General features: G+C 42.6%; 1 long non-coding RNA gene across 1 annotated transcript; it reads right to left on the bottom strand.

Moving 5' to 3' along the window:
* Positions 1-5,459: 5,459 nt before the first annotated feature.
* On the bottom strand, positions 5,460-7,197 carry LOC139548624 (uncharacterized). The gene is made up of 2 exons (XR_011669732.1): positions 7,035-7,197; positions 5,460-6,087 (listed from the first exon to the last, which is right to left on the bottom strand). It is a non-coding gene; the product is annotated as an uncharacterized lncRNA (long non-coding RNA).
* Positions 7,198-23,464: the final 16,267 nt, after the last annotated feature.

Below are 23,464 nucleotides of genomic sequence, written 5' to 3'. Positions count from 1 at the left end.
TCTTCGAGATTTTCTAATTTTGTCTCTCTTTACGTTGATTCTTCGCGGGAGATATTTTCAAACAAGAAAGTGCTGAGTGGCACGTGAGACATTTTAACCAATCGGGTTGCCGGAAAGGGCCTTTAAGTGCCAGTAACCAATCGGATGTCAGGAAATTACTAATCTTTCATCACGTAGCACCACGTCAACAAAGGATATAGCCATGTCAAATCAAATCAAATCAAATTTTATTAGTCACATACACATGGTTAGCAGATGTTAATGCGAGTGTAGCGAAATGCTTGTGCTTCTAGTTCCGACAATGCAGTAATAACAACAAGTAATCTAACCTAACAATTCCACAACTACTACCTTATACACACAAGTGTAAAGGGATAAAGAATATGTACATAAAGATATATGAATGAGTGATGGTACAGAACGGCATAGGCAAGATGCAGTAGATGGTATAGAGTACGGTATATACATATGAGATGAGTACTGTAGGGTATGTAAACATAAAGTGGCATAGTTTAAAGTGGCTAGTGGTACATGTATTACATAAAGATGGCAAGATGCAGTAGATGATATAGAGTACAGTATATACATATACATATGAGATGGGTAATGTAGGGTATGTAAACATTATATTAAGTGGCATTGTTTAAAGTGGCTAGTGGTACATTTTTACATAATTTCCATCAATTCCCATTTTTAAAGTGGCTGGAGTTGAGTCAGTATGTTGGCAGCGGCCGCTAAATGTTAGTGGTGGCTGTTTAACAGTCTGATGGCCTTGAGATAGAAGCTGTTTTTCAGTCTCTCGGTATGGACTAGCTAACGATATGCTCCGGAAAACAAGCTTTTGAATGATATATGATTCAACATGGAGTTTTAAAAATAGCGGTTGAAGCTCTACATGAAACATGCTATCAATAACGACATTTATGCTAGACGGAGTTGGGATAAAATTATACAAATAAAGTATTTATATGCATTATTTATTTGTACATTTTTTGTAAAATCAGAAAATTGACAGATGGAAGCAAAATCAAAATTTTTGCCTGTGGTGCCTGGCCTTATAAGAGGTTAGAGAGAGTGACAGATATTATAAATGGGAAGCTCAATGGGAAGATTATAAAACAGATAGAGAGAAGGAACAAAAGAGATGGTTAAGAAGATTTATCTTCCATTTAAATTAAATGGCATGGAAAAATATTACATCTATCTCGTGTAGGCTAATGACGTTTCGAAGAACCTACGATAAAAATTAAAAAAGAAATGTTTAGACTGTGTCCTTTTCCGCACTCGCTCCCTGGGGGTTCCAGATGGAAATGCAAGTTCCACGTCACATACCAACAGCAGGGTCGTGAAGCAGCAGGAAGAGACCCCAACAGAAAAACAACCTAATCTGTGTAGTTTAAACCTAGTTGAGAGCTCCATGATCATGGTTAGGCCTAACATTTTTAGAAGCATTAGACCAGAACCTTGGTCATGAAGATTAGGCTACATATATTTAAAAATGGTCATTTAGTACATAGTGAAGGCTCTCCTTCACATTTCCCCCCCCCTTATGACTGTGAGTAGCGACCCTGCGTTGTGGCGACTCACGGTCACAGCACTGCTCCCTCCCTGCCTCCCTCACCATGCCATTAAAATAAGACGTAAAAGTGTGTAGAACTGGAACCTGCTCCCATTTCTTATACAGTCTGCTTGGCACTGTGCCAAGGAGGGAGGCATAGTGGAAAGAGGAAAGGAGCCACCCCACCAGCCCGACAGTAACACGTCGTTGTCCTACCCTCCTACTCCTAGTAACACCAGGACGGAGGGACACACTAGCAGGACTTGTGAAGGAGAACACATGTTGATACAGTATGCATTGAAATTATTGTGAAACAAACTATCTTGAACTTACCCTACGTACACTCACTGGACTATATATATATATATATATATATATATATATATATATATATATACACAAACCATATACACACACTCACTAGACTATATATACAAACCATATATGCACACTTATTAAACTATTTATATAAACCATATACACACACCCACTAGAATATATATACATACACTCACTAGACTAAATATACAAACAATATATGCATACTCACTACACTATATGTACAAACCATATACACACACTCACTAGACTATATATACAAACCATATACACATTCACTAAACCATATATACAAACCATACACACACACTCACTAGACTATATTTACACACACTCACTAGACTATATATACAAACCATACACACACTCACTAGACTATATATTCAAACCATATATACACACTCACTAGACTATATATACACACCATATACACACACTCACTAGACTATATATTCAAACCATATATACACACTCACAAGACTATATATACAAACCATACACACACACTCACTAGACTATATATACACAAACCATATACACACACTCACTAGACTATATATACAAACCACATGCACACTCACTGACAGACACTACATTGACAATCCCACACAAAACCCACACACATTCACTACATACAAACACACAACACACATACGCAAACCAACACAATACAAACACACATACACTGTTCATTACACACACACACTCACACACACTCTTACACTCATAATTTGCTGCTGCTACCCTGTTCTTTATTTTACTCATATTATTATCTACCCTGCCTTCATGCACATATCTACCTCAAATACCTTGTAGCTCTGCACATTGATGTGGTACTGGTACTCCCTGTATATAACTATTACCCCTGCACAATGATGTGGTACTGGTACTCCCTGTATATAACTATTACCCCTGCACATTGATGTGGTACTGGTACTCCCTGTATATAACTATTACCCCTGCACATTGATGTGGTACTGGTACTCCCTGTATATAACTATTACCCCTGCACATTGATGTGGTACTGGTACTCCCTGTATATAACTATTACCCCTGCACATTGATGTGGTACTGGTACTCCCTGTATATAACTATTACCCCTGCACATTGATGTGGTACTGGTACTCCCTGTATTAAATGGAGAGCTTGGGACTATAAGGTTCTATCTGCATTTTTGACAAAAATGAGTTTTTGACATATTCTTGTTCTGTTCAATGTTCTCTAACTAAACTCAGCAAAAAAAGAAATGTCCTCTCACTGTCAACTGCGTTTATTTTCAGCAAACTTAACATGGAAATATTTGTATGAACATATCAAGATTCAACACCCGAGACATGAACTGAACAAGTCCCACAGACATGTGACTAACAGAAATTGAATAATGTGTCCCTGAACAAAGGGGGAGTCAAAATCAAAGTAACAGTCAGTATCTGGTGTGGCCACCAGCTGCATTAAGTACTACAGTGCATCTCCTCCTCATGGATTGCACCAGATTTGCCAGATCTTGCTGTGAGATGTTACCCCCCTCTTCCACCAAGGCACCTGCAAGTTCCCGGACATTTCTGGGGGGAATGGCCATAGCCCTCACCCTCCGATCCAACAGGTCCCAGACGTGCTCAATGGGATTGAGATCCGGGCTCTTTGCTGGCCATGGCAGAACACTGACATTCCTGTCTTGCAGGAAATCACACATTGAACGAGCAGTATGGCTGGTGGCATTGTCATGCTGGAGGGTCATGTCAGGATGAGCCTGCAGGAAGGGTACCACATGAGGGAGGAGGATGTCTTCCTTGTAACGCACAGGATTGAGATTGCCTGCAATGACAATAACCTCAGTCCGATGATGCTGTGACACACCACCCCAGACCATGACGGACCCTCCACCTCCAAATCGATCCCGCTCCAGAGTACAGGCCTCTGTGTAACGCTCATTCCTTCGACGATAAACGTGAATCCGACCATTACCCCTGGTGAGACAAAACTGCGACTTGTCAGTGAAGAGCACTTTTTGCCAGTCCTGTCTGGTCCAGCGACGGTGGGTTTGTGCCCATATGCGACGTTGCCTTACAACAGGCGTACAAGCCCTCAGTCCAGCCTCTCTCAGCCTATTGCGGACAGTCTGAGCACTGATGGAGGGATTGTGCCTTCCTGGTGTAACTCGGGCAGTTGTTGTTGCCATCCTGTACCTGTCCCGCAGGTGTGATGTTCGAATGTACCGATCCTGTGCAGGTATTGTTACACGTTGTCTGCCACTGCGAGGACAATCAGCTGTCCATCCTGTCTCCCTGTAGCTCTGTCTTAGGCGTCTCACAGTACGGACATTGCAATTTATTGCCCTGGTCACATCTGCAGTCCTCATGCCTGGGCATCTTTCTTTTGGTGTTTTTCCAGAGTCAGTAGAAAGGCCTCTTTGGTGTCCTACGTTTTCATAACTGTGACATTAATTGCCTACTGTCTGTAAGCTGTTCGTGTCTTAACGACCGTTCCACAGGTGCTTGTTCATTCATTATTTATGGTTCATTGAACAAGCATGGGAAACAGTGTTCAAACCCTTTACAATGAAGATCTGTGAAGTTATTTGGATTTTTACAAATTATCTTTGAAAGACAGGGTCCTGAAAAAGGGACGTTTCTTTTTTTGCTGAGTTTATATAGTTCCCTAAATCAGGGTTTCTCAATCTCGGTCCTGCAGACATCTTATTAACGATGTACTCCATGTTGTGGTAGTGGGGACTCTGCCCTGAGGGTGCTCTTTAATACCAGACAAGAGAGAGACAAGTCCCACATGCAAGCAAGGGTGACTTTAAGCTCCTTATGTCAACTGGGATTTGCACATTCTGAACTGAACACAAGTCATGACCACTTCACACATTCCCTTGTACTGTATGCCCTTAGCCTGAACCCACAGTTAACTGAGAGGTGTACCCATAGGTCTACAGAGAGTGCTGCTAGCTCCCTCGAAGGACCAGTCTCCATCTGTGCTCTCCTGTCCTGTGCTACTTGCTGGCCCAGACACTGTCCCTCTGTGGCCCTGAGCAGCAAATGCCATTTCTCTCCCAAGGTATGCATCTTCCAACCTGCCTTTGTACTCCACTTTATTCACAACACAAATGATGAATACGGGGACAAAGATGGAATCCATCTCTCTGCCCTCTCTAGCCCCAACCCAGTCAATTAAATTCAGGCTTGTCAGATCAAACAGACTTACTCTCCCTTTCACACACGCATAACCCCCCTCAAGAATGAAGGGGAAGGGCTCTGGCTTACATTCGTGGTGAGGAGCGGATCCAGAGAAGAAAGCTGACATTTGAGGACAGACGAGCTTTCTGCCCAGAGATCCAATGACACGCACGCACACACATAACGCTGTGCGTCCCACACTGCTGCCCAGCACTCAATTAGGAGCGTGCTCTGTGAAAGCGTTTGATCTGCTTTTAGAAGCACTGGACAGGACGCACACAAACACTCACACACTATGCAAGTGCACACACACACACACCCGTGCACGCGTAAACACGTCAACATGAGCGCATGAACACACTATATTGTTCCCAGAGAGTGGATGGTTTTTAACTTGTTTTATGATAGACAGCACAGGGCATTTCAATAAGTGCACAGTATCCATTAGAATGAGTCTTTGTGCTTCACACATTTTACTGTAGACCTAGATCTCACCCTTAAAAGCTATGAAAAAATAATATAAAACTAGAGGAATTTGACATCAATATACACAATGCTAACTGCATAGACATTTCATCTTGGGTTACTAAAAGGCTACATTTTTGAAAAGTGAATACCCACTGTGACCATCTACTGCAACAAACTTAGAGAGTCAAGTAAAGGATGTGTGGAATGCATTATTAACCAAACTGCATATTAAAGCCAATAGAAATGGGGGTGACCTTGGCTTCCAATCTATCCTTAATTCCACTCCAGGCAAGGATCAGGGCCAAGGTCCGTATGAAGGACAAAGGGGCACACTGATTTCACATAGCAACTGTCCAAAGATGATTTCAGAGTGTGCACCATGCACTTAGAAGATACCAGATGCAGTGGAGTGATTAGTGCCATGATATCCAAACGGTCGGTTAGTTGCCTGGCAGAGGGATTACAGATTCTCCATGCAGCTCTATCAATGGAAGCCCTTTTCTCCCAGTTAATGAAGTAGTAAATGCCCTTACCTATAGTAGACTGAAACAAAGAGAAGAATAGGGCTCAATGCTGCTTTCTCCTACATCGGAAGTTCAAGAAGGCAACCCGTTTTGTGTTGCCGATGTCTCTTAAATCAGTAGCTTTACAGAATAATTAGAGTTTGAATGCACTCTTCACTTTACATGCCTGATTAGAAAGTAGTTAGGCATATTAGATATCGCCCCATAGACATCCTATAATGCATTTATTTCTGTGACTGGCCCATAGTGATGAACCATAAAAAGGTCCCACTAGGTGTAAGCTTATTCTCTAGCTGTACACAGATTTTAATTCAGGACAATTTTCACAAAACCATTCTACAGTATTTTGAGTGCCCGATGGAATATCCCACAACTAGACAAAGCCACAGATTATCCATTATATTGACCAGATACTCAAGTCGCTACTAACAATGGAAATAAATGTCTTAAAAAATGGAAAGCAGTCAGGAGGCAAGATCAGGTGGGACCTTTCTAGCCAATGAGAGGGCAGATATGCATGTGTACAACAGGAGTACAACAGGACAAGTCCAATATAAAGTGCTGCATTCCTGTCCCGGCCCTAGTTATATCATTACACTCGCAACAACCTAAGCATTACAAAACTGATACTTTATAAGATAAGCCACACGTAGCAAATAAGCCATTGATTTTTTTATTTGACACTCATTGACATCCATATAAAAACTCCTCGCTTGGTGACTCAAAACAGCTAAAAAAAAACACCACCTGCTGGAGAAGACAGATTTTGGGCCCAGTTATCCCTCTAGCTTTGCCTCTTCCTCTCTGACAAAGCACAGCCATATCAACAGTAATGGAGCCAGAACTCATTTCAGTATGTCAATATTGAACCAGATACTGCAAGGCCAATTTTTTAAGAGTATGTCTTCAAATGCCAATGAATCTAAAACAGTATTGATGATGACAAAGGTGAAATGAAGCAATTACCTGTCTACATTATTGTAGCTCACTGATATCATGACAAACAGGCAGAAATCCCTTTGCATATTTGGAGGCTTAAAAATGAATAATAATTTTCTTGTCAAACTGGAGTGCGAGTTGAAACCATAAAATTGGCAGCCAAAACAATGGTGGCTCATCTCAAAGGAAAGCTTCTCCTGAAAGCATCTCCTCATATACCCGTATATGACAGCAGGGTGATTGCTTGCATAATGAGTGGCACCTGTGTCACTCTTTAGCTCAGCCAATCAGAATCTTGGAACAATTCCCAGGAACTCCACAGTGGCTGCAGAGTTGTCGAATGGGAGTTAGTGCCACAGAATGTAGTAGGTGGTGAAATACGAAGAACTGAAACAGTGAAAGACAATACATATTTACATATTGCTCATCAATGTACTTTAAAAACAATTCACTGAAGTGTCCTTTCTTCAATATGTTGAAGGGGATATCCTACCTCTTCATGGTATTTTTATTTTGATGAAAGCACAATAATAGGCTATACCTGTGATTAATTGAAAGCAGAGAATAAATGATATACCCCATGATTAGAGCTGGGCGATATGGACAAAAATCCATATCGTGATAAATTGCCTGAATTGATGCGATAATGATAAATAGAATAATAAGTTTATAACAATGTGCACCACAGTTGTTTAAATATCCTTTAAACTACTACTAGTTTGATGGGTGTAGCCATCAATTGTCCCATTAACAATCACCCTTATTAGCAAACCTATTTCATTTCAAACTTCACATTTCTCTAGTATAAGCTACTTATCGTAATGGACAATATCAGCTGAATGCCTGTGATAAATGATTGGTATGGTCCGTGTCCATAATATTTGGTTTATCGTCCCAGCTCCATACATGTTGCTTACAATGGGGACACATTTTTCAATGAGACATTTCCACAGAATTCAAGTACATGTGAAGAGTACATTTTTTAACCCTTTTCTACAGGATTCCATACTCCATCCTTGTTGTAGGTGAAACATGCAGTCCTGTGAAAAAGTATTTGCCCCCTTCCGGATTACGTGATTTTTTGCACATTTGTCACATTTAAATGTTTCAGATCATCAAACAAATTTAAATATTACACAAAGATAACCCAAGTAAACACAAAATGCCGTTTTTAAGTGATGATTTTATTTATTAAGGGAAAAAAGCTATCTGAACCTTCATGGCCCTATGTGACAAAGTAATTGCCCCCTAAACCTAATAACTGGTTGTGCTACCCTCACCACCCTCACCACCCTCAGCACCCTCACCACCCTCAGTGCCCTCACCACCCTCACCACCCTCAGCACCCTCAGCACCCTCAGCACCCTCAGTACCCTCACCACCCTCAGCAGCAACAACTGCAATCAAGTGTTTGCGATATCTGTCAATGAGTCTTTCACATCGCTGTGGAGGAATTTTGGCCCACTCTTCTTTGCAGAATTGTTTTAATTCAGCCACATTAGAGGGTTTTCGAGCATGAACCACCTTTTTAAGGTCACGCCACAGCATCTCAATCGGATTCAAGTCCGGAATTTGATTAGGCCACTCCAAAACCTTAATTTTCTTTTTTTAAGCTGTTCAGAGGTGGACTTGCTGGTGTGTTTTGAATCATTGTCCTGCTGCAGAACCCAAGTGTGCTTCAGGTTGAGGTCACGAACTGATGGCCGGACATTCTCCTTCAGGATGTTTTGGTAGAGAGCAGAATTCATGTTTCCATCAATCACAGCAAGTCGTCCAGATCCTGAAGCAGCCCCAGACCATCACACTACCACCACCATATGACTGTTGGTATGATGTTCTTTTTCTGAAATGCTGTGTTACTTTTACGCCAGATGTAACAGGACGCACACCTTCCAAAAAGTTCAACTTTTGTCTCGTCAGTCCACAGAATATTTCCCCAAAAGTCTTGGGGATCATCAAGATGTTTTTTTGCCAAAAGTGAGACGAGCCTTTATGTTCTTTTTAGTCAGCAGTGGTTTTCGCCTTGGAACTCTGACATGGATGACATTTTTGCCCAGTCTCTTTCTTAGGGTTGAGTCATGAACACTGACCTTAACTGAGGCAAGTGAGGCCTGCAGTTATTTAGATGTTGTTGTGGGTTCTTTTGTGACCTCTTGGATGAGTCGTCGCTGTGCTCTTGGGGTAATTTTGGTATGCCGGCCACTCCTGGGAAGGTTCACCACTGTTCCAAATTTTCTCAATTTGTGGATAATGGCTCTCACCGTGGTTCGCTGGAGTCCCAAAGCTTTAGAAATGGCTTTGTAACCCTTTCTAGACTGATAGATGTAAATTACTTTGTTTCTCATCTGTTCCTGAATTTCATTGGATCGCAGCATGATGTCTTGCTTTTTGAGATCTTTTGGCCTACTTCACTTTGTCAGACAGATTCTATTTAAGTGATTTCTTGATTCAACAGGTTTGGCAGTAATCGGGCCTGGGTGTGGCTATTGAAATTGAACTCAGCTTTCCAAAAAATGTGATTAACCACAGTGAATTCATGATTTAACAAGGGGGGACAATTACTTTGTCACATAGGGCCATGAAGGTTCGGATAATTTTATTTATTAAGGGAAAAAAGCTATCACTTAAAAACTGCATTTTGTGTTGACTTGGGTTATCTTTGTGTAATATTTAAATTTGTTTGATGATCTGAAACATTTAAATGTGACAAATGTGTAAAAAAATAAGAAATCCAGAAGGGGGCAAATACTTTTTCACAGCACTTGTATGTGTATGCCATTCATTGCCAGGGGAAATCTGTTCTCTCTGTAAAGACACAAAACTCCACAAGCTGAATGCACATACAGTTGAAGTCGGAAGTTTACATACACCTTAGCCAAATACATTTAAACTCAGTTTTTCACAATTCCTGACATTTAATCCAAGTAAAATTTCTCTGTCTTAGGTCAGTTAGGATCTCCACTTTATTTTAAGAATGTGAAATGTCAGAATAATAGTAGAGAGAATTATATATTTCAGTTTTTATTTCTTTCATCACATTCCCAGTGGGTCAGAAGATTACATACACTCAATTAGTATTTGGTAGCATTGCCTTTAAATTGTTTAACAAGCTTCCCATAATAAGTTGGGTGAATTTTGGCCCATTCCTCCTGACAGAGCTGGTGTAACTGAGGCAGGTTTGTAGGACTCCTTGCTCGCACATGCTTTTTCAGTTCTACCCACACATTTTCTATAGGATTGAGGTCAGGGCTTTGAGATGGCCACTCAAATACCTTGATTTTGTTGTCCTTAAGCCATTTTGCCACAACTTTGGAAGTATGCTTGGGGTCATTGTCCATTTGGAAGACCCATTTGCGACCAAGCTTTAACTTCCTGACTGATGTCTTGAGATGTTTCCTCCCTCATGATGCCATCTATTTTGTGAAGTGCACCAGTCCCTCCTGCAGCAAAGCAGCCCCACAACATGATGCTGCCACCCCCGTGCTTCACGTTTGGGAGAGTGTTCTTCGGCTTGCAAGCCTCACCCTTTTTCCTCCAAACATAACAATGGTCATTATGGCCAAACAGTTCTATTTTTTGTTTCATCAGACCAGAGGACATTTCTCCAAAAAGTACAATCTTTGTTGCCAACCGTAGTCTGGCATTTTTCATGGCGGTTTTGGAGCAGTGGCTTCTTCCTTGCTGAGCTGTCTTTCAGGTTATGTCGATATAGGACTCGTTTTACTGTGGATATAGATACTTTTGTACCCGTTTCCTCCAGCATCTTCACAAGGTCCTTTGCTGTTAATCTGGGATTGATTTGTACTTTTTGCACCAAGTACGCTCATCTCTAGGAGACAGAACGCGTCTCCTTCCTGAGAGGTATGACGGCTGCGTGATCCCATGGTGTTTATACTTGCGTACTGTTGTTTGTACAGATGAACGTGGTACCTTCAGGCATTTGGAAATTGCTCCCAAGGTTGAACCAGACTTGGCTGATTTCTTTTGATTTTCCCATGATGTCAAGCAAAGAGGCACTGAGTTTGAAGGTAGGCCTTGAAATACATCCACAGGTACACCTCCAATTGACTCAAATGATGTCAATTAGCCTATCAGAAGCTTCTAAAGCCATGACATCATTTTCTGGAATTTTCCAAGCTGTTTAAAGGCACAGTCAACTTAGTGTATGTAAACTTCTGACCCACTGGAATTATGATACAGTGAATTATAAGTGAAATAATCTGTCTGTAAACAATTGTTGTAAAAATGACTTGTGTCATGCACAAAGTAGATGTCCGAACCGCCTTGCCAAACTATAGTTTGTTAACAAGATATTTGTGGAGTGGTTAAAAAACGAGTTTTAATGACTCCAACCTAAGTGTATGTAAACCTCCTACTTCAACTGTATACATCATGGCTACATCAACCAGTGTAGCTAGGCTAACACACATCGGCTACAGCGAGAAGACTCCCCGTGTGTCTGGGCTTATCTCTATTCCTCCCCTTCATCTCCCTCGCCCCGCTCCCCCCTCCCTCCCTAACACAGGACATGAGGTCCTTGACATAATGACACATGAGGAGGACATATAGGGAGACACCCGGCTTTAAAGACATAATCACCCCACTGCTGTCAGAGATCAGGTCAGACTCTTTCTTTGGCTCTCTCTCTTCCTCCCACTTCTCCCTCTATCTCTCCCTCCACACGCCTGCCCGGCCCGCTTAGCATTTAGTCAGTGTGTCAGCCCCACACACATTCTACATGACAGAGGGTCGACACTTACACCGCGCCCCAGTGACTGCGCTCATCCACTACCTTTGCCCCGGAGGTGAGAGGTCCTCTTTCTGCCATTCACCACAACCCAAAATATGCTGTGACTGTCTTTCTGCCCCTCCAGCAGAAAAGAGCTCCAGAGGTCGAGTGGAAGATGGTGGTGCTTCGACACAGAAGGCCAGGACTCATCAGAAAGAGCTACTGAACCTCCAGAAAGAGTGACTGAACCTCCACTTGAAATGACAGAGCACAGCTCGAAACAAAAGGGAGGTGCACAAAGAAGAGGTTACATGAGAGATCAACATGATGAGAGCATTCCACTGACTCCAGTACACTACTTCTATCCTCCATCCCTTATTTCATGGACCCCTGACTCCACCAGCACGAGGATTAACATCCACTGCCCTGTGTTCAGCCAGGGGGTAATTACATAACAAATACATCACAAAAAATCCACAGAATTTTTCTGTTTTCTTCAAGTCAACAGTGGAAAATAAGTTTGAAGTGTTTTGGTGTTTACAAAAGGCTGAAGTAATGTAAGGTAGCAGTGATTTATATTCTATCTGTAAAGATAATTATTTGTACTCATATTACTATGTAAATAATAGTAGATTTGATCATAGACAGAAAAGGGGAGCTGAATAGAGCCAGTGGGCCTTCAGCAGTAGTTCTTCATGTCTAGGCTCTGCCTCAGCCTATTTACTTCCATGAGAGGAATGGAGCATTAGACTAATGAGCAAAGTGGCCAATGCCCCAGAGCACTTATCCATTCCCCAGGGGGAGACAGTCAACATACAGTTCACACCCACTGACCCTCAGCTTCTCTCCCCCTCTCCTCTCTCTAAAAAACAGATGCTTATTCAACACAGATAAACACACACACACACTATGCACCCACAGAAACAGAAAATAGCAGAGCCACTTAAAAGCAAATCAGCCAAATTGCCAATCAATATTAGCAATAAACAGGCCAGGGTGCTTTGACAGGCCTTTTCTAATCCAGCCAGTAGAGGCCTGGTTAATGAGAGGGAATTTAGAGCACACAACACACACACACGGCTGGGCAAATCCAAATGACCGGCGGCTGCCAATAAACACAGCCAGGACCAAAGCAGCATATTGATCAGCTGTGCCTGGCATGGTCACACAGTCTGAGCTCCATCATCACTGGGCTCTGGCTTCTCCATACAACAACCCTTTGTAATCAAAGGGCCAAAGCCCTGAAGGTGGAGGTGGAGGGGGTCGACGACTGATGACGCTGGCACTGGAGCTCCATTCCCATTTATGATGACATAAGCGGGTCGGCAGGGTTCAAAATAGCCAATCAGGAAGGCAATTACACTGATTAGTGTCCTTTGACACTGTTAGTGGTATGGGCTGTCCTGAATTAAAGCGAACAGGTTCAGAATGCTAGGATGGGATGTTGACTCCCTGACAGTGTTGTTGTCTTTATGTCAACACAGTGTTTGAAAAGGCTTTTCTATCTCTGTCTTGTTCTTATCTGCAGTGAGCCATCACTTTTTTTTTTTTTTTACCCTGCCCTCATCTTTCAACCTTTCACATCTCTCCTCCCCTCCAGCTCTGTTCATCCAAAATTGCCTCCACCCACACACTCTCTCCTTCTCCTCCCCCGCTCCTCTCCATTCAAACCTAACGACCCATACTTCATCCTCATCACTCTATTTCTCCTTAGCCCATAGTCCATCTCAAGCCATCTCAAGCCATAATCAATTACAGCCAGATCAATAAGTGTTGTCAGAGGAGAGAACCTGGTGACAGAGGTCTCATTGAGTTGTCAGTTAGACTAGCTGTTCTGTCCTCTCAGGCCCTGCTCTCTGACAGGTAAATATCTCTGTAGTACAGCCATCAACACCAACAAGAAAACACACACAAACAGTGCCTTCGGGAAGTTTTCAGACCCCTTGACTTTTCCCACACTTTGTACGTTACAGCCGCATTCTAAAATTGGTGGTTCCAAACTTCTTCCATTTAAGAATGATGGAGGCCACTGTGTTCTTGGGGACCTTCAATGCGGCAGAAATTTTTTGGTACCCTTCCCAGCAAGAGGCTGGGAGCTAGCGAGGTGTCTGCTGTCCATGAGATAATTGCCTGATGTCTTTCAGGAGAACCAGGATGGCGTCTAACGTCCTGCAGCTTGAGAACCGCCTCACCTCCCATTCACAGGGAAAACATATTTCCAGGTTGTTGTTCCTAATAGAAAAGTAGAAGTACAACAGATGGGTCTGTTCTCCTGCAGACCTGCAGCCCACCTGGTTTAGTGGCATTACTCAGTCTGTGAAGAAAGCTGTCCCTGACGCCTTCAGAGGAATGCACAGTGTGGATTGTTTGGAGATGGAATGGAATGCAATCCCAGCAGAGCTGAGGGACAGTATTAAAGATTCAACATGCTGTCAACTGTGCCAATGGTTGTGTAAGGCTCAGTCTCTAAGAAGTCATGGGGGCTTTTATCCAAATAGACATTGACAATCCCTATTGACTATTCTGAGTATATCTGTCCAGCTCTGAGAGGGGCTGATTATTGATTTATACAGAATCCAGAGACTGTAGCTTCACATGATGGCCATGCTACGTTACACCTCTCATCCTGATTCTAGGAAAATACCAAAGGACGGGAGTTAAAAGCCCCTGAATGGAGTTAGAAGTTAAAGTGTGATATAATTAGAGCGTTGGACTAGTAACCGAAAGGTTGAAAGATCGAATCCCCGAGCTGACAAGGTAAAAATCTGTCGTTCTGCCCCTGAACAAGGCAGTTAACCCACTGTTCCTAGGCCGTCATTGAAAATAATGTTCTTAACTGACTTGCCTAGTTAAATAAAGGTACAAAAATTATAAATCATGTATGGCATGCCATCACAATACACTACATGATGATTGGCACCTTTGAAGACCTGTACGTGTTACAGGCTACAAGCCCTACATCTCTATCTGAAGGCTTAATGAGGTTCAACATAACCGCTATGTCTTTTTAAATGGCAAAGTGCTCGGTTTACCGCAGACCTTAAAATGTACCGGAAACTCAGATATATATATTTTTATTCCTCTCAGAAACAAACTGTCTCTCTCTTCCACTGTTCTATTTCTTCACTGCAGTAGAAAAACAGGCATATCTAATCCTGGGAGGTTGAAGTATTGCCCTCAGTGTCACACATCCTTGGCTGCTCTTCTGTCTTCTCTCTTTATCTGTCTATGTCAGGGTACGGTGCTCGGCTGGGGACACAGTCACCCCTCCACATCCATCGGAGCGTCCGGTGGGAGGGGAGCTGTCCAAGGCACCAGCGCTGAGAGGCATGAAAGGGGGATTTAGATGACGCCCCACCCGCCGTTCCAGTGGGCTTTAGAAGCCCCGAAGTCAGACCCGGCGTCATACTGCCTTACCAGCCCACTCACCACGGTAAAGCCCCCAGCACGCCTCCGCTTAAAAGACACAACCTCACAATCAAACGTGACATATCTGCCTCTCGCTCGTCCTTACAGTCGTGTTACGTTCCAGGGTCTCAGAGTCTTAGTGACTGGGGGCTGTTGGCTACACACCAGGCTTCAGTAATCTACAAACATCCCCACGCAAGCACACATACTGGTACCCCCCACACACACCCTGCAGGCGCTTCATTAGCAGACATCAAAGACCTGCCAGAAAACACAGGGGTCACTAATGGTCCAAACAGAGACTTCAATTAAACAATCCAATGGGTGGCTAGGTAGCCTGGCATAGACCAGTGGTTGCTTCAGGGGACAGACTCCTCCCACACTGCTCTGCGGTGTTATCTGTGTCTCTACAGACCTGCATGCAGCGCCTAAGGCCCCTCTGAAGGATAATTCTGGCATCGCATAGCATCCTCTCTTTGTAATTATAGCACTTCAGAGTTTATGATACCGCATATTTGCTTCATCTTTCCTCAATGTTTGTCACAAAACCATTCCTCGCTTTGCTTTTCTCTCTTATTATATGCCCTGAGTTTTTGGTTTTACTAGGCAAATATGAGGCACAATGGTTGGTAAGTAATGATCTAGAATCATGGCTGTAGGGTAAATATCATCTGCCTAGTGAGAGCAATTGACTTGGCTGAGTTAAAGAGGCATCTGGGTGGTGGGTTTGCTCTGCTGCACCAGTTACTTTAGTCTCTGTAGGCTTTCTTCTCTCTCCTCTCTTTGAGTAGGGATAATTTAGAACGGTGTGGAGGAATAATTATTTAATGATTGCATTTAAGCCGATGGCATCTCTGTAATAACTTGAGAAGAGGTTATATCAGTGTGGGGAAGTAATGTTTCAAAATGGCAAAACAATTAATACAGGGAGTGGAACCTCCTAGCTTCTGTGCAAATACTTTTAGAAGGATATGTTTAATTCAACTTCTCCACCCTTCACCTGCCTGCCTGTCTTGCCTCCCCCTCACACACACATGAAGGACTACAGGGCTTCTTCACATTCAGCCTTGCCTTCAAGGGTCTGTAGGAAGATGTCAAAATAGAATCTGCAGCAGGACTTGTGTAAAGCTATATGTGCAGGCGTTCTGTCAGCCAGCAAGACAGTACAGCCCTGAACACCCAAACTCCCATTTTCTTCATTTCATTCCAGAAAAGGTTGCACTGACAGTGAGTAAATAAGCCAAATGCTCTTTCACTGGCCAGCTTGGAGTGTGTTGTGTGAGTGGGAGGGTGTATATTGTAGAAGGCAGCAAGAGAAATGACTCCGTCACAGCAGTAGATCACCCACATGAGCACCAGGAAGCCCAGATCACTAAAGACAGGGCAAGGCCTGTGGCGCCCAGATTGCTGCGTCTCAAATGGTACCCTATTTCATATATAGTTGCCTTGCCCTATGGGCCTTGGTCAAAATATGTGCACTATATAGGGAATACAGTGCAATTTGGGATGCACCCAGAGACAGGGCAAGGTCAAGGCCCTTTGGGATGCACCCAGAGACAGGGCAAGGTCAAGGCCCTTTGGGATGCACCCAGAGACAGGGCAAGGTCAAGGCCCTTTGGGATGCACCCAGAGACAGGGCAAGGCCTCTAGTTATCCCCAGCATGGGGTAAGTACTCTCTGGGCCTGGCCTGCTTGACACGGAGATAAGATCAGACCTTGGAGACAAATGCACACCCTATTTCCTACTACACAGTGCACTACTTTTGACCAGAGCGCTATAAGCCCTGGTAAAAAGTAGTGCACTAGGAATAGGATGCCATTTGGGATGCACATCAAAACTTTATTGGTGCATAAATCTAACAAATCTGTATGACTACATGAGCTTCAGATCAGTTCCCATAATACTGTGTAGACTAGAGTGACTGTGTAGGGACAGACTCGAGCCATTGAATCCATGCAAATGAAAAAGGCTGGCAAAGCCAGCAAATGTTCTGCAAATGTACTATTCTCTTTCTGAAGCCCACATTAATAAACCCAGCCATAGTCTCTCCCAGTCTCCCAGGACCAGCAGGCTAGCCCTCATGACTGGAATAACATTGCAGAGACAAACCCTTCGAAAAAGAGATGCTCAAAGCAAAACTACAGTGTGTGAGAAAGAGGGTGGGGTGGAGGGAGATGGAGGGGAAGGGGTTGTGAGAGAAAGGGGGATCTGTATTGATGTGGAACAGCTTCCCTCCAGTTCCCTCCAGCTTCCCTCCTCCGCATGCACGCACACGCACACCCATGTCCCAAAGGGTCATACACTCTTTGGCTGGAAGGGGAACCCACTAGCCTCACCAAACTATTAAAGGCTCTCAAACAGTGAGAGGGGAAGAGAGGGAGGAGAGGAGAGAGAGAATGGCAGCCAGCCAGAGAGGCAGCATGAGAGCAGAGCCTAGTTATATAATCAAACAGCCTGTCCTAACCTCCACCAGAGGGACCTAAAAAGACCTGTTTTTAGACAGAGAGACGGGAGTGAAGAGCAGAATGGTGAAAACTCTGAAGCAGACAGGCAGGGAGGGAGGGAGGGAGGATGGCAGGGAGGGAGGCAGACAAGAAGGAAGGGAGGGAAGGAGGGAGGGAGGATGGCAGGGAGGGAGGGAGACAAGAAGGGAGGGAGGGAGACAAGAAGGGAGGGAGGGAGGGAGGGAGGGAGGGAGGGAGGGAGGGAGGGAGGGAAGCAGGGAGGGAGGGAGGAGGGCAGGGAGGGAGGGAGGCAGGGAGGGAGGGAGGGAGGGAGGGAGGGAGGGAGGGAGGGAGGGAGGGAGGGAGGGAGGGAGGGAGGGAGGGAGGATGACAGGGAGGGAGGCAAGCAGGGAGGGAGGATGGCAGGGAGGGAGAGAGGGATGGAGGGAGAGAAGGTGGTGGTATTGTGTGAGTGTCTAAGAATAGAAGTAATCTGTGGGGTGCTGGTGCACTTTTCCAAGTCATTTAACGTGAACGGCAGTAAGAGGGAAGGTGATAATAGATACACATCAGGTGGTACAACTCGCTGGTCTTCATCCTCCCTGTTACGTCAGGGGAAAAAGAGAGACATTTCAGATTAAAAGCAGGAGAGTGGGTGTATGTCTAATATTTCTCTACATGTCAATGAGCTCTGACAGACCAAAGCAGTATTCACACCATGACTCTTTCTGCTGTCTAATCACCTGTTATCTTGACACTTCATTGAACTCTGAGATGATATCACTCCTCAGTATTCATTGATGAGCAGCTCCTTATTCAATGCAATTGGTCATCCAATTAAAAGAAGCCCAGACAAGGTCAGCTACACCTGTACACCCAGAAATACACCACAGTGGTTCTCAAAGGGCCTTGTGTCAGATTCAACAAAAGAGCAACATGAAACTTCAAAGTTATTTGAAATGGGAAGCCTTATCAGGCATAGCAATTTCACTGATGTGCCAGACCTTTGATGTTCTCGCCTTAGTTTTACCAATTTTTCTTTGTGATGTATGATTTATTGTGCATCTCAAAAATCTGCCTGCGCCATCCAAAAGCACTCTGACCGCGTTCCTGTAACTGTTGTTGACAGGATCAGGATCCCAACACTGCATCTGTTAAACACAAACACACACACACACACACACACACACACACACACACACACACACACACACACACACACACACACACACACACACACACACACACACACACACACACACACACACACACACACACACACACACACACACACACACACACACACACACACACACAGCAGCTAGTGACATTATAATCTATAAAACAGGGATGACCAAATATGATAATCTAGACCAGACTGGAGTTGAACAATAGACAGCCGTGTGTCCGCCTGTTAGCTCTGGGTAAATATTTACCTCCAGCACCTCGCAACACGGTGTTATTCTGACCCACTTTAAAACATGTTGAAGACAATGATTTTTGATGGCTCACATCAATAACAACAACATCAAACATGCCACCTACTCAACCTGATATGTGGATAGTATACTTAGCCTGTCTGTCTGTTCATCGCCTGGAAATTGCTATGAGTCATATTATCAGTGGCTGCTGCTGTGAGGAGACAAGCCATCCATAAGCCAGCCAATTGTATTTTAGGGGATGTTGATGAATATCTGGTCTTAAGTCTTTGCGACTTTACCTCCAGTATATATGGACGCTCTACGGGAAGCAGAGGAGAAAATCAAGAGGGAATGAGGAAGATTCATTTTGACTGAATCCAAAGAAAGTATGTATTTTTCAAGAATACAAGTGCCGGTAAAAATGACAGGCAGAGAAACAGGCAGCGGAGAAAAATTCCAACAGCAACTCTCATCATCGCTATCAGGATGTTTTATTCATTGGCATGGCCTTATAATCTAGTGCTTGAGAAAAGCAAACAAAAAGCCCCTATCTATAACCAAATCCAATTAAAGTGGAAAGGGGATAAGAGCCAGAGACATGTGTATGTACAGATTCAATCTACAGTGCTTTTGACAAGCTACAATGGATTATTACTTTATTTGATCACAACAATTATTGTGAATATCGGCTTTCCACCTGCCAGACATTTGATTGTCAGAGAAATGTTCTGCACTCACTTGAAGAGTGAGTATTCTGCCAACTATCTTTTCTCTCTCTAAACAACAATAGCCTTGGCTGGGCAGCCGTTCTAGTGCTGAGCAGAAGCCACGTGACCAGGATGTGTGGTCAAGTGCAGAAGAATACGCTGCTGCTTTTCAACTGTAACACCAGTGTTAATCATATCACAGATTACGTATTTACTTATGGCACTGCCTACTCCTAAGGACTTGTCTTTCAAATGACATCAGCAAGAATTTGGAATAGTAAGCCAGACAAAATTAAACGTGCTTATTTATATAATGAATATGAGTTTGGGAGGCTGAAATTATTAAATATTAAAGCATTAAACCTCTCACTAAAAGCTTCACTCGTACAGAATTATACTTAAACCCAAAATGTTCCTCCTGTAGATTATTAAGAATGGTTTATCCTCTCTTTAAAAATGGCCTTTTTACCTTCATCCAGATTACAACATCTAATTTTCTGTTCAAATGGAAAATTAAACCTTGTTCAAAGTATTGCCCTTTCTCAAACAAGCCATACACCAAGCTGATTATAATTTGAATTTCAGCCTCCAGAAAAGACAAAACAAATATTAAACTAAAATATACTCTTTTTTTATGTCGTTTTTATTAAAGGAATTATTAATAAAAATGGGGGAGTTATGTCACGCATACAGCTATCGAAAATATATGGGAATGTTTGCTCAATACAAAGTTACAACCAATTGATTGCAGAACTACCGCAGAAATGGAAACGGCAGGTGGAAGGGGGAGAAGGCAGGGAACCGGTCAGTCTGCCCTATATAAAAGACCAAAATTGGCTGAAAAAATTTGGTCTAAATAAAAAAACGTAACAGTTCCATTAGAGGACAAACATGCTGACAGCTGCAGCACACAGGTTACAAGACAGCTGGGAATACATCTTTGATGTTCTGATCATATGGCACATTATGAACTGATATACAAACAACGATTGATTTAACAATCCAAGTTTTTCAATGTAAATTATTATACAAAATTCTTGCTACCAACAAAATGTTATATATATGGGGCATACAACCATGTCAGCTATGCAGATTTTGGTATGGCCCCTTAAAACAGTTTTCTGGTCACAGGTTTAGGAGTGGCTAAAAAGTCATAACAATGTTCTAATATTAACGCTACAAATAGCACTATTGGGCAATCTGGAAAGCCATAGTCAATCAATCAACAACCTAATAATACTTTATGCAAAAAAATCATTTTTAAATCATAATCTGTTGATAATATGCATTTAGAAAGGTTCAGAATCTATGTAAGACATCACAGCACAGTTAAAAAATATATGGCACAAGAAAATCAAGACAAGGTGTTCTATAGAGATAGGTGGGATGGGCTGAGGGAAGCTGAGGGGTGGATTTAATCTGTAATAGTTACTAATCGGAAATAGTTCCTCATCTGTAATAGTTCCTCATCTGTAATAGTTCCTCATCTGTAATAGTTCCTCATCTGTAATAGTTCTTCATCTGCAATAGTTCCTCATCTGTAATAGTTCCTCATCTGTAATAGTTCCTCATCTGTAATAGTTCTTCATCTGTAATAGTTCTTCATCTGCAATAGTTCTTCATCTGTAATAGTTCCTCATCTGTAATAGTTCCTCATCTGTAATAGTTCCTCATCTGTAATAGTTCTTCATCTGAAATAGTTCCTCATCTGCAATAGTTCCTCATCTGTAATAGTTCCTCATCTGCAATAGTTCCTCATCTGTAATAGTTCTTCATCTGTAATAGTTCCTCATCTGTAATAGTTCCTCATCTGTAATAGTTCCTCATCTGTAATAGTTCCTCATCTGAAATAGTTCCTCATCTGCAATAGTTCCTCATCTGTAATAGTTCCTCATCTGTAATAGTTCCTCATCTGTAATAGTTCCTCATCTGAAATAGTTCCTCATCTGCAATAGTTCCTCATCTGTAATAGTTCCTCATCTGTAATAGTTCTTCATCTGTAATAGTTCTTCATCTGTAATAGTTCTTCATCTGTAATAGTTCCTCATCTGTAATAGTTCCTCATCTGTAATAGTTCTTCATCTGTAATAGTTCTTCATCTGTAATAGTTCCTCATCTGTAATAGTTCTTCATCTGTAATAGTTCTTCATCTGTAATAGTTCCTCATCTGTAATAGTTCTTCATCTGTAATAGTTCTTCATCTGCAATAGTTCCTCATCTGCAATAGTTCTTCATCTGTAATAGTTGTGACTGAAAATAATATACAGCATATCATGTGTACCGGACATGTCTGAGCACTATGAATCCAAATGTAAAAAATCTAATGAATCCAGATCTGTATATAAAATATAAAATATGTTATGTGATATTATGCAAAAAAAGTACCATTATGTAAAATGGTACTGCTTAGCAGGACAGAACATGGTCCAATTCACACACAGAACATCCCTGGTCATCCCTACTGCCTCTGATCTGGCGGACTCACTAAACACAAATGCATTGTCTGTAAATTATGTCTGAGTTCTGGAATGTGCCCCTGGCTATCTGTAAATAAAAAAATAACAAGAAAATTGTGCCTACTGGTTTGCTTAATATATGGAATTGGAAATGATTCATACTTTTACTTTTGATACTTAAGTATATTTTAGCAATTACATTTACTTTTGATACTTAAGTATATTTAAAACCAAATACTTTTACTCAAGTAGTATTTTACTGGGTGACTTTCACTTGAGTAATTTTCTATTAGGTATCTTTACTTCTACTCAAGTATGACATTGGGTACTTTTTCCACCACTGTATTTTTTTAACACGGGTAAATCCTTTAAAAAACCACAGGGATACGTGCACACACACACTCCCTCAGGTACTAGTGACGGGCATACGGGCACAGAGTCACAGTGCACAGTCACACACGCACACACACACACCCCTAGGTACTAGCGAAGGGGCACCAGCCAGGGCCATGAATCTTGAGAGATAAACACAGCGCTCCATCCATTACAATTACAGCAGCACCCCAGAGGGCCTCCTGGCCATCTGTCTCCATGGTGTCAGGGCCATGCTGGGGCCTGTGGGCCTTAACGCTCTGCTTCCTCAGCTCAGCACAGCTCAGCAAAGCATGCATCACCAACCCACCAGGGCTCACCGGGCACATGCTGAGCCAGAGGAGAGGACGCATGGAGCATCACAACAAACAAGGACTGGGGCTGTGTGTCCCAAATGGGGCCCTAATCCGTATATAGTGCACTAATTTAGACCAAGGCTCTGGTCAAAAGTAGAGCACTAAATAGGAATAGGTTGCAGTTATGGACGCAAATGGAGAGCTTCACAGTGTGCAATTACCACCAGAACAATGGTAGCCAATAGCTGACTCATACTCACTCATACAGTACACTGTCTGAAAAGTTACATTGTTAGTCTATTATCATTAGATTACTTTATTTCCCCATTTCAGGGTCTCAATTATGGACCCATTTTAAGATTAGACCGATAGATGATCCGATTATTTTTACTGGGGTCTTGGACTCGGTGATCAAATTTCCCATCCAGTTTGGTGCAGTACGGAGTGGACAGTCAGTCACAGAGCAGATTGTATTTCTCTAATGGCCCCATTACACCAGTTTCTATGAACATATGTCATTGACTCCACATAGAGTTCATTGTTTCTTACCTAGCATGAATGCTGAAGTGCTTGTCTCAGAAACAGACCATTCTTTCCCCTGAGTCACATACAAATGTGTGCAC

The sequence above is a fragment of the Salvelinus alpinus genome, chromosome 21 (genome assembly GCF_045679555.1).
Source record: "Salvelinus alpinus chromosome 21, SLU_Salpinus.1, whole genome shotgun sequence".
Taxonomy (NCBI): Eukaryota; Metazoa; Chordata; class Actinopteri; order Salmoniformes; family Salmonidae; genus Salvelinus; species Salvelinus alpinus.
The sequence above is the reverse complement of the archived record's forward strand: the minus strand, read 5'-3'. Positions and strand labels throughout refer to the sequence as shown.